A 13,816-nucleotide genomic window follows, 5' to 3' on the forward strand; every position below is an offset into this window, starting at 1 on the left:
ATAATACATGTAATATATCATGTGTGACAAATTTATTATAACCTATCATATATAATAACATGTGTGACAAGTTTATTATTCTAGTTATCAATAACCAGTTACTCTCACTTAGGTCACCAACAACACCACTGACTCAATGTATGCATACATGACACTATATGCATGGGAGTTCATTAACTTAGTTAATAGAACTAACTGGGTTTGCTAACATAGTCAACAGGATTTAACTGAAAATGTCGAGTGTCACATCGGGGATTAGAAATATTGAATGTATATTTTATTATGGAGTTGGATACTATAATATGTTTTTATACATATATTTATAAATAAAAACCAAAAATTTAAAACGGGTCGGATTTTTGGGTTTGAAAAGTAACGAATGTTACAACAGAACCTTCTGGTGGTTCTACCGTGGAAGCTGCAAAAGATGACCCACAAGCAGTATCTCACATCTCTCCACTCCTGGATGATGATGTCACTGAATTAAGTAATGACTCACCCACAACCGACGCTCAGCCAAAAGAAACTCCTGACACGGAAAGCTCGCCGAATTCGTCTGAAAGTGCTGCTACAATTGAGGGGGGGAGAGTTCTATCCGTTAGATCTTCGGGAGCACACTTTTTCCCGATGATATTCCAAAGGAATATGTCGCCAATACCTCGTACTCTCACAGTACAACGACATCTGGATGGAAGAATCCTCTTGTTGATGCTAATGAAAATTTGTCTAAATTTAATCTACCGGTGATGTTTCTGATCAGTTAATTCCATCAAGAATTCAGAAATATCATCCAATTGAAAACATCATTGGTCCTCTTGAAACGGGTGTGTCCACCAGAAGTCAGACTGGACACATAAATAGCTGTTTGTTCTCCTGTTTCATTTCTCAAATAGAGCCAATGACGGTAGAAATGGCGCTTCAATAACCGAGTTGGGTTGATGCTATGCACGAAGAGTTGAATCAGTTTGATAAGCTAAAATTTTTGAGATTGGTTAAGTTACCATGAGGAAATAAAGCACTCGATACAAGATGGGTTTTCCGAAATAAGCAAGACGATACCGGGGTAATTGTTCGGAACAAGGCACGGTTGGTAGTTCATGGTTTTTGTCAGGTTGAGGGACTAGACTACACTGAAGTTTATGCACCAGTGGCTAGATTTGAGGCCATTAGAATCTTTCTGGCCTATGCATCATTCATGGGATTTACAGTGTATCAGATGGATGTCAAAACCGCTTTCTTGTATGGTGACGTTAAAGAAGAGATTTATGTGGATCAGCCACCAGGTTTTGTTGACTCTAAGAAACCAAATCATGTTTACAAGCTAGACAAGGCACTTTATGGGTTACATCAGGCTCCTCGAGCGTGGTATGCTACTCTGACTGCACATCTTCTAGATCATGGCTACAAGCGAGGGACCATTGATCAAACCTTGTTCTGGAAAACTGTCGGAAAGGATTTAATTCTCGTCCAGATCTATGTAGATGACATTATTTTTGGATCCACCAGCTCTGAGTTGTGCACAAAATTTGAAGGTGTAATGAAGAAAAGGTTTGAGATGAGTTCGTTGGGTGAAATGACTACTTTTCTGGGGCTACAGGTTCGACAAAGCTCGGTAGGTATCTTACTGCATCAAGGGAAGTACGTTGAGGATATGCTGGCAAAGTTTGAACTTCAAGATTCCAATAGTGCCAACACTCCCATGGTAGAAAGGCCACTACTGTCATCTGATCCTGAAGGGAGTCCTGTAGATCAAACATACTATCGATCGATGATCGGGTCTCTGATGTACCTCACTGCCAGTCGTCCTGACATCATGTTTGCAGTCTGCCAATGTGCTCATTTCCAGGCTAATCATAAACTCTCCCATCTAACTGTTGTTAAACGTATTTTTAGATATCTGAAGGGACAACTAAAGTTAGGTCTTTGGTATAACAAAAAATCAGAATTTGATCTTTATGCTTTTGCTTATAGCAATTATGGTGGAGATGACATTGAAAGGAAATCCACATCTGCTGGATGCCAGTTCTTAGGAGATCGTCTAATTTCATGGCAGTGTAAGAAACAACAGATGGTGTCCACTTCAACCACCGAAGCGGAATATGTTGCTGCATCAGCTTGCTGTTCTAAGGTCATCTGGATGCAAAACCAATTGCTGGATTACGGTTTGGAATTTCTTGATACTCCCATTTTTTGTGATAATGATGATGCCATTGCTATTATGAAAAATCCTGTTCAGCACTCTAAAACCTAGCACATCGATATCAAAATTCATTTTATTCGTGACTGTTTCGATCGTAAATTGATTCACCTTGAACAAGTTCACACTAACAACAATGTGGCGGACTTATTTACAAAACCGGTCGGAACAGCCAAATTTAATGTGCTTGTGAGTTTTCTTAAAATGCTTCGTTTCGAGGATCGAGTCTTTTTTAGTATAAATTTGTACATATTTGTTTAATTTTGCACAAATTTAGGGGGAGAAAAATCAAAAAGTCAAAAATAATGTGTGTGCGTTGTTTTTATAATTAAAAATAAAAAAAACAAAAAATAGTGTGTGTGCGTTGTTTTTATTATTAAATTTTGTTTTGTTTGGTCTCACGATTCATTCTCGCTAATTATGTCGGTTGCTCAAGTTGAATGACATATACTTGTATATGGTTGGTCCGGTGCTCTACTCGTATAGTCACAGGATAGCCATTTACCTAAAGGCTGAAAGCACCCGGGGCAATTATGATGTGTTTTGTGTTTCGTATTCTTTCATTTAAAATTATGTCGGTAACTCTGGGCTGGAAGGACGGTGTTTTCATACATGTTTGGTCCGGTTAACCACTTGTGGTCATACTGGATAGGCATTTACCTGAAAGCTTAAAGTGATCGGGGTGACTGAATTCTTAACACGTGTGTCTTATGTAACTCCCTAGGAAGTGATATTACTATTCAGTTAACAGCTTTTAAGAAGCTTCAAAATATTTTCAAATGAAATTGATCCAACCTTTGGAAAATGATAGATAAATTGTTTTTGTGTGCCTAACGGGTGAAGTTATTAAGCTTAAAAGGCTTTAGAACAGTCATTGATTTTTATGGTAGCTTTCCATGATGCGTAAAAGTTGAAGTGATATAAAGTAAGGTGTTGTTTGTTTTTCCTCAAAAGCACTTATGCACCTCTTTTGTTTGCACTGAGAAGAGGACACGCAGACGTTGGGCTCTGCAGTGTGTTTGTTTTTCCGAAGACGTTTCATTAAAAAACGTCTGCGCGTCCTCTTCTCCTATAAGCATTGTTCAAACCACTTCCCACCACTTCTCCTCTTTTTCTTATTTTTTCATCAGGTTCCTTCTCCTCAAACCCTAGCTCCACCCTCCACTCCTCCACCCGCCTCCTCCACCCTCCACTTCCGGCCACCATCCACCGCCGCATCTCTCTCTCTCCACCACAGATCCGCGGCTTCTCTCTCTCTCCACCACAGATCCGCTGCCAATTTTCTCTCCAACAAGGTTTGCTCCTCCTGTCACCCCCTCTCCTCACCTCCGATGCCGCCCTCAGCCACCGCCCTCCACCCACCTCCGATGTCGCCCTCCACCCCCACTCTCCTCCTGTCACCCCTCTCCGCACCTCCGGCGCCACCCTCTCCACTCCCACCTCCGGCCCCTGCATTCCAGCCCAGATTATTATTATTATTATTATTATTATTAAGAATTATATTTATATAATAAAAATGACATTTTGATGAGTTACCATGCATTTTGATTATTACCATTAGTTTGTTCGGTTCGGTTTATTTAAAAACATTCTATTTTATTTTATCAGTCTGCAGACGTTAAAAACAAACAGTATATTTCTTGCAGACTGCAGAGGTTTGGTCCACCTCTTTTGCTACAGATGCCTGCAGATGTGGTCCGCAGACCGCAGACGTTTTACCTCTTAAAAGACAAACAACACCAATATTTGCTAAACTTACCGTGGAGAGTCATTTTGAACAAATGTGCATGTCTTCATATACATCTCTCCGAAGGATAGGCGGAAAAGCAATTACCCAGTCATACACGAGCCCGTTAGTGTCTTGATCACCAAAAATATTGTGTTGTTAAGTTATTATTATTATTTAAAAAAAATCTACAAAAGAGTTTATTTTATCCTATTAAAATATTTATTTTAAAAGCTTAGAGGGTCAAACTAGATCTACAGAGATGGGGGCACACAAGTAAGTCCTGTCATGTCTCGAATGTGGCTTGTAAGTCCAACGTTCAACCTTAAAGCTTAAATTATTGTTTATTTATCTATAAAAACCTTTTGATCAAGCACTAGGGGGTTGGAGTCAAATTGGGGTGATCTGGGGAAAGCCAAATACGCTTTGAGAAGAGATATGAGGCATCACAGTTCCATGAGTGATGTCCATCTAAGCTTTATGCCGAACTGAACCTAACTCATATCACTAATATAATGAAAATCATGCTAAGTTTGTTATACCTGCTATCAACCTGCTTCTCTATGTCATAATAACGTTGAACATGAATCCTAGTGACAGCCTCTTAAACGATTTGATTCCATGTTTGGATCTTTTAAAAAAAAAGGCGGCGTTTTTATAGAAACTGAAATTTGATCCCGATCTTACAAAATTCAAGGGAGTTCTTTTGTACGTTAATTTGTATTTATTTTAGTCAGTTCATTTTATTTTACTTTATTTTATAGTGTTTTGTTCGTTTTATCTCGAAACTACTCTCCTCGAAAAGTGTGATTTTATTGGGCCATTTTCAATATGTGTTTTTAAATGAATTGGGTTGTCTGTTGCTTTTGGGCTTACATAATACTGGGTTGACAAATTGTTTTGAGCCTGCTTAGGGTTCTCGGCCCACATTGGTTGGGGTATAAGTTAACTCCAACCTCCATTATTGCCCTTATTCACTCAAAAAAACCTTCATCTCTTTCGAATCTCTCTGCCAGCCGAAAACTCTCTTGCATATATTATTTGATCTAATTGACTTGTTGATACTCATCGACTATTTCACAGGTAAATTAGCAAACAGGCTCAAGCTAATTAGTTTTTCGGTGGGTTCTCGAAAGCATTAATGGTTGATTGACCAGATTTTGAGAATTGTGAAGGGTCATGGATCATTAGGATAAATGATTAAAAACCTAAATTGGTTGTTTAGAGTGTTATGTCGGAGTTTAATATTTTTGTTGTAGGTTTTATGGAGGTTTAATGGAGGTTTCGGTAATTTGGAGAAGACGACACATCTTCCAAGGAGGAACCCAAGGTTTCTCTGTCCTCAGTTGTCAAAGAGTTCTTGGTTGACTTTCGTTGACCGAGAACCCTTTGCCTTGACCGAGAACTCTCGTTCTCGGTTAAACTTTGACCAAAAACTCATGTGTAGGTTCCCAGCCGGATCTACACGGAAGTATCTCGTACTACGTAGGTGCGGAATCCCTACGTACGACGATACGAGCGTAAGATGTAAACTACGTTAATACCGAACACGAACACACGTTACAATACCCAAAAGACACGTTGTATTGCAACCTTTCAACACGTGACAAACAATCACAATTACACGTACTGTAATCACCTCCCAATACAAGCCGTAACATAGGTATATAAAGACTTCGACAACTTCGCCTAACAGACTAGGCGAAGTTGTCAATAACTTCGTTTGTCCACAAGTTCGCTTATATCAGGCGAACCTGTGAGACAATCTATCTAAACCAAAACAAAACAAACTAACACGATTACAGACACTAGATACTGAACTACTGACATAATGCACCAACAGACTCCCCCTTGGCAGTAGCTTCATATCTCTATCTTCAATCACTTGCCTTGTAATCCCAAAAATCTCGAGTCACTCGTCTTCAATCATGAACGCCTTCTCTGACACAAACGGAAACTACTCTCTGATATTTCTTGGCTTCATCTTTCCATGCAGGAATATAGAATATCTTTTTCTCGTCTAGCACCTGCAAGTCAGCTTGAGACAGATTTACCAAGTGCATAGGATCATACACTCTCAGCACCTCTTGTTCATCTTCATCCTCCATAACCGCTTCAGCTGTTTGACTATCGACATACCACCATTTCATATTCTTTAAGACATCCTTGGGCATTTGTTTCATCGGCACTTCTTTTAAACACCGGATAGGCTTATACTTCATTACCATCCAAGGTTTGCCATCAACTCTCATTCCTCTGTCTATATCTTCAACAAGCTTCCCTTTCTGCGGCTTTAACAACTCGAATTTTTCTCTTTTATACTTTCTTTCCACACGATCTTCCCAATAATCCTAGCCATATTATCATCACTCCTGTTTATCAACCCCAACTTGGCCAAATCCTTCACCTCACATTCAGGTAAGGTATTCAACGATCTCAACAACCTCTTAAAGTACTGAATCCCATCAAAGCTTTTACTCACAAATAGCCTCAACTGCTCATCATATAACCAGCATATAATACCTTTTTTCGATTCAGCATACCCTTTGATATTATAACTCTTCTTAATCATAGTTGGAACCGCTGGCTTCTTTGTCTTTACGAACCATTGAGCGTAGACTTCTTTCCATCTCGGCTGCTCTTCCCATTCAGTCTCATCACTTCCCATATCTTGACCCACATTTGACTTATCAACATCTGGAATTTCATGTTCTACATTATCCTCCACAATCTCTCTCTCTTCAATCTCACTGTCAATCACAATCTCGGCTTCTATCTTCTCAATCTCTTCAACCGGTAACACATCGTCGTCACCTACAATATCATCATCCAACATCTCCTCATCATCCACTACCACCACATCATCACCCCTTGATCCACCTGCTGCACCAGCTGACTCCCCCTGAGATGTGGAAGTCCCAAGAGTTTGTTCAGTTCATGGCAACTCACCACCTGCACCTTTCGATGCATTGGGATCATCGTCTCTATCATTACTCTTCTTCGTCCTCAAATCATCGCCCTTGCAGCTCGTCTCCCCCTGAGATGCTAAGAACTGTTTTAAAGCATCAAAAAGTTTACCGTGCTCAACCAGGAGGGACGACTGAATCTGATTTTCTACAACAAGGCGCTGAATAGCGTGAGTCTGGATCAGGTTGATTCTTGATTGTTCTGCCACGACCCTTTCAAGAGCTGCTATCCTGTCTGAGTCAGGTAAAGTTGCATCAAAATCAAATCTCATATGAGAAATGTCTTGAGCATACGGTGGAGAGATTCCCAAGGTAGCCGGAACATCATAAACAGGCTGAAAAGTAACCGCATGTGGTATTGTAATAGATAAACCCGCGGTGGCAACCAAGTCGACTCAACAAATCTTGCCACAACCTCCGATGGAGTAAGAGTAGGAGGTGGCAAGGAAACAATTTCTGGAGCCGAAAACTGAAAAGTAGTGGGTGGAATGCCAAAGGAAGATGATGTAGATATCACGGGAACACCCGAGGTGATCGGTCCTGTCACAGTCATCAAAGCATGGACCATAGTCATACCAGATAAGGCGGGTGGAGAGAAACGAACCACCCTCGAGCTTTCACCAGCTCCCGAGCCTTCACCCGTTCTGACCCTTTTCTATCGACGAATCAACCGATCTAACTCCTCCTCAAAGTCCGATTCACTGTCATCTGTGTCTTTCTTTCTTTTTCCATGAATTCTTTCTTGGGCGACCAGAATCTGTCTTGCTTCAGCAATATCATCAACTGAGGAGTTAGAGTCGGTTCTTTCAGAATCAGCTACAGACGTAGCTACCAGCGACACATCAACACCAGAAACCTCTACAAATGAGACCTGAATGTCTGCCTCAGGATCAACTCGTTCCATATCAAAGAACCCTTGGCCACCAAAAGCAGCTTCAAGGTCTACTTGTTCCTCCGGTGCCACAACAGGAGCAGCAGGCAATGCTTGTTGTACCACAGGTGGTGGTTGAGAAACAACAGCCTGTTGCGGTGCCGGATCCCGAAACTCGTCTCCACGAAGAGCAATATACGCCGGGTTTATCAAATACCCAAATAACGGAGTATGCCGAGGACGAAGCTCTGGTTTACTTCGAGCACTCGACGACCTGCATTGTGCGAATATCCTCTTACTGACACTCTCTACATATCGAATGGGACGGCGCTGAGGTAGCGTAGGAGCCACATGATTCAAGATCATTTGTAAGAATCTTGGATACATCAAGAATCTTTCACGAGCTACCGCACGTCTCTGACGGTCTATTTCATAAAACACCATCTGACTGAAGCTGTAAGGCTTGTTGTAAGTCAATGTTGTCATTGCCGATTGCATCGTCGCACCCATCCCGTCCGTACCAGCCTTACGACCCGACATGCACACGATCATCACATGCATGAGAAAACGCCATTGATCCAACAAAAATCCCTTACGCCTCTGAGTGTCACCCAATGGACCGGAATAGCCCATTCGTAAAAATGCACCATCTCTGAATGGAGCAGTAAAATCTGTAGGATCATCTCTAGTTTCATTCCCGAACTGCAAGGCGACCCTTATCTGCTCAGATGAGAACTGCACCTCCTGATTGTTAACTGTGGCGCGCATGACTGGGGGCTCGACTCTACAATCATATTCTACCATTTGCCAGAAGTCTTCAATGTTCGGCAGAGAAATGGGCAGAGTTGTAGTGATAGCATGGAAGATACGCGAGCGAATAAGGAAAGTGATGATCTCACGATAATCATCAACACCGCTAGCATCCGGATCCAGAGTGATATACATATTGTGACCCGGAAAGAATTAACGGTTGTTATCACCACCTTCGTCACCACCGGCACCACCGGCTCCTGCTACAGCTGCCATATCTGCATAACAACCGGTCTAAGTTAGAAAATCGTCAAAGCATATCACAACTTCGCCTATTACCATGAGCGAAGTTATGATAGCTTCTGGTGTACAGGCGAAGTTAGGGAAAGGGTGAAGTTGAGTACAACTTCGCCTTTACTATAACTTCGCCTGATAACAGATAAGATTTTAAATAATATAAAGAACCGGGCGAAGTTAGGTATAAGGCGAAGTTAATGATAACTTCGCCTAACCATAACTTCGCCCCTTGAACAACTTCGCCCCTGATAAGTTAAAGATTAAAGCAGCAGGCGAAGTTAAGCCTAAGGCGAAGTTGAGAACAACTTCGCCTAAACCTAACTTCGCCTAAACTGAAACGGCGACAGTTCAGTAGGCCAGACGAGGTTTGTTGGTGAAATTGGTGATTGTGGACAATGAAAACATGTTACAAAAGAGATCTAGACGATCAAATTGGTTACGAACACGTCAAAAAGAGTTTGAAAAGTGGATGCGTAATGGTTTGCATGAACGAGGTCCCAAATCGGACCAAAACGACATCTAATTAACATGATTGACAAGAATTATACGTAATATCGACCCTACACACCTTTAACACGGATTGGAAATGAAAAATAACAAGGTTTGATTCGAGGAAATAAGTTCGCCGAGGGTGATTAGAGTATAAGTTCGCCGGGTTTGTGAAAATGTGCAAAGGGTTTGACCAAAAAGTCCTTTATATATGTTTGAAAAAGCTCAGGCGAAGTTATGGTTAAGTTCGCTTATCCATAACTTCGCCCTGTGACAACTTCGCCCTTCAACTTCGCCTCAAATTTACAAAATCAGCCCTCAAACATTTGAACAAAATGCAACTGTCTTTTAAAATCCTCCGTGAAAGATTTAAACTTTATAATCAAAGAACCAAGTAACCAAGCTTTGAAACATAAAACGAAATATACATGAAAATTTTAGTAATTAAGTACACGGGATCAAATTTCAGTCTTGTCGGAGACCAGCATGTTTTAGAAAAGATCCGAAAAGGAATCATGCTAATTAAATGACTGTCACAGAGATCCATGTTCAGCGGTATTACGAACATAAAGAAACAGGTTGTAAACAGGTATACAACTTAGTATGGTTTTCATCGCTTCAGTGATACGGATTAGGTTCAATTAAGCTCAAAATTTAGATGGACATCTCCTCAGAGATTGTGATGCCTCCTATCTATTCTCAAAGCGTATTCGGCTTTCCCCAAGTCACCCCGAGTTGACCTCGACCCGTAGTGTCTGATCAAACAGGTAAGTACATGTTGATCTTTAGAGTCTTCTTCCCGTTCTCTTTCTTGCCTCTTGATTGACAATGACAACACAATAGGCTTCAGAAGGCTTAATTTTTTTATTTTATTATTTTTTTAATAAAGATTTACATATCTTCAAACAGTAGACTGCTGCAAGTCCTGAATCTGGATCACTGCAGGTACTTGACACACTATCTTCTCGGACATCAGAACACTCACGGGCTCGTGTATGACTGGGTAATTTCTTTTCTGCCTATCATTCGGAAAAATGTATATGGATACATACACAACTCTGAACGAGTCTCCACTTTAGATCGAGAAGATTTAGTTAGTATCACTTCTACTTTTACGCACCATAAAAAGCTACCATAACATACAATGACTGTTCTAGAGTCTTTTAGGCCTAATAACTTCACTAGTTAAGCATACAGAAATAGTTTGTGTATCACTTTCCAAGGTTGGATCAATTTTCTTAAAAGCATTGTATTGAAACTTCTTAAGAAGTTATAGACTTGAAGAATTATATCATCTCCCCAAAAAAAAATTTTAGGTTCTATCGCCCCGATCAAGTCAAAGTCTTCAGGTAAACAGCTATCCTGAAGATCCAATGGATCAGCTGGACCGACCACATACGAGTATGTGTCCTTCTAACTAAGTATGAACGACTATTTTTCAGCGATAGAACAAAACCCATCATAAACCGCCCCGATCACTTTCAGTCATCTGGTCAATGGCTATCCTCATAATCTACTATTAGAAGTAACGACCAAACATATCCGAAGATGTGTCCTTCAAACTGAAGCAACCAACATAATTTTAAGCAATAGTGACGTTTTTTTTTTCAATTTGAACAGTGACCAGTAGGCGAAGTTATGCTTAACTTCGCTTAAGCTTAACTTCGCTTGATTCCTTAACTTTGCTGAAACTCTTAACTTCGCTTGCTACTTAACTTCGCTTAAACTCTTAACTTCGCTTGCTACTTAACTTCGCTTGATGACAACTTCGCTTAAACTTATAACTTCGCCTAAACCCTACGAACAGTGACGGCAACTTCGCCTGATGAACACAAGGTTTTTGCAGGTTTTAATTTAATGTATTGCGAGGTATGCGAAGGTGTAATGGGTAATATTTGATAGTGGGAGATGGGTAGGACACAAAAACTCGGTATTTCGACGTAAACTCGTCCCGCGAATAGTCGAACGGAACGATTTCTACACTCGTGTGATAATCCCGAACCACACAATCACGAGCAAATGCTCTGACACCAATTGTAGGTTCCCAGCCGGATCTACACGGAAGTATCTCATACTACGTAGGTGCGGAATCCCTACGTACGACGATACGAGCGTAAGATGTAAACTACGTTAATACCGAACACGAACACACGTTACAATACCCAAAAGACACGTTTTATTGCAACCTTTCAACACGTGACAAACAATCACAATTACACGTACTGGAATCACCACCCAATACAAGCCGTAACATAGGTATATAAAGACTTCGACAACTTCGCCTAACAGACTAGGTGAAGTTGTCAATAACTTCGCTTGTCCACAAGTTCGCTTATATCAGGCGAACTTGTGAGACAATCTATCTAAACCAAAACAAAACAAACTAACACGATTACAGACACTAGATACTGAACTACTGACATAATGCACCAACATCATGTTCTCGGCTAATTTTCGTTGACTTTTCGTTGACCGAAAACTCAGATCATGACAGAGAACACCTCTTTGACCGAGATCTCTTCATTTGGGCTTAAGACTCTCTGTTGGGCCTGACCAATACTGTTATTATTTTCTTATGGGCCAACAAATGAATAATTGGGCTAAAATCTTTAATCCTAAAGCCCAAATCAACTAATGATTTTATTTTTACTAACTTGATTCGTTTGGTGCAGTAATGGCTGATCAGACTCCATTAAAGTTTGTTGATACGCACAATATTGTTGGACACCTATATGATCCACCACTGGCTCACAAAGAATTCAAGTCTATGATTGTCGGTCTCAACACATGCGAGATTTCTCACGCACTACGAGAAAATCCTGTTATATGCAAGAAGATGATCACAGAGTTTTGGAACAATGCCTCAATCAACCAACGAGGGCAAGATGGAGTTGTGTCTATAGACTCCAAAATTCAAAAGAAGCCAGTTAGTATCACCGAGGCTATCGTCAGAGAGGTGTTGCTGTTTGGTGATCAACCTGATTACCCAACAGAATATTCCACTGCTGACGTTACTGAGATCCTCACCGGAATGGGTTACGAGGGCACTTATCCTCCGGCAATCAAGAAGCTATTTCACCCTTACTGGAGATTCTTAATTCACATGTTTTTCACTTGCGTGTCGGGTAGAAAAGGGGGCTCTGATGAGATAAGCCATATCCAGATGTTTGTTGTCACTGCTCTGATTATGGATTGGAATTACAATTATTCCAAGTTTGTTTTCAATGAAATGATGAGCAATCTGAATGGGAAGAAGAAAGAGATGTTCCTTATGTATCCAAGATTCTTGCAGATGATCTTCGATTCTCACTACACCGATCTCGTCAAGTCTGTTGATACTTTGGATATGAAGTCAATGGGACCCAACACTTTTGGGTTAATGCAACAGTCCAGAAAAGGATCCAAGATTGTGTTAAAGGGTCTCAATGCTCTGGTGAAATTTGGACGATTTGTTGAAACAAAAGCTGAGCCAGTTATAGCTCAGGTTGCTGATGAACATGTGGCACCAGTTCAACCACGTGTTACGACCTTTGAAATTTCTGATGATGAAAGTGAAGAGATAGAACATCGTAATTTGGAGACGGCTCCGAGTGCCCAAGAGTTAGAAGATTTTGAAAGATTCAAAGAACAACTTCAGTCAAGTGCTCTGAAGCCTCCTCAGACAGCTGCTAAAACCATTGAAGAAGATATGATTGAAGATCCAGCTGCAGACCTCGGTCCACGCAAATGAAGAAAGAAAGATCTGAGGCCTGGCGTGCGGGTCAGTGAACATGAAACAATTACAACACCAACATCCACTAGCCCACAACAACAAATTCACCAACCAGAGTCTCATGCTCCAGAGACCCATGGTGAACCAAGTGCACCCACTACTGAGCCACTAATTGAAGATCAGACGTTTAATTATTTTGTTCGTTATTTTGATTTTGAGTTAGATATTCCACACACAGATGAGGCTGATGCACCGTTCAATGTTGCTCCCTCCAGATCATTAGGCCCAGAAAATCAAGGTACGATAAGATCAAATGTTTCTGATAAAGTTTCCCAAATTCTTGCCATGCAAGAGAAATTTATGCAGAACAAAGGCAAGGGTTTTCTATTAGAAGATGCTCCGGTTGACGTACAAGCTCTCCAACATCGAGTCTTTGAGCTCGAACAAGATTCTGTCGTCAAAGATGTACGTATTCAAGAACTGGAAGCAGGCAACTCTGATCAAGACACCAAGATTAAAGAATTGCAGTCCAACGTGGGAGAATTAACGGCTTTGTATCTTGACCTCCAACAAAAAATGTTTCAAAAGTATGGAGATGAGTTTAAAGGCAGTGATGATGTGGCCTCTAGAACGCCCAACGTCGATCAAGGTGGCAGCTCTACTACTCGTCCTGTAGAGAACATTGATGAGTCTGAGACATTGAAACAATACATCTGCACCACCAATCTCCAAAGAAAAATTTGATCGAATTCAGAAAAGGCTGCTTGTAATGAAGAACTCAAATCAAAATGTCGAATCCTCATATCAT

The sequence above is a fragment of the Bidens hawaiensis genome, unplaced genomic scaffold (genome assembly GCF_021521415.1).
Source record: "Bidens hawaiensis isolate Kalapana, Puna unplaced genomic scaffold, B.hawaiensis_p1.1 tig00003289_1, whole genome shotgun sequence".
NCBI lineage: Eukaryota > Viridiplantae > Streptophyta > Magnoliopsida > Asterales > Asteraceae > Bidens > Bidens hawaiensis.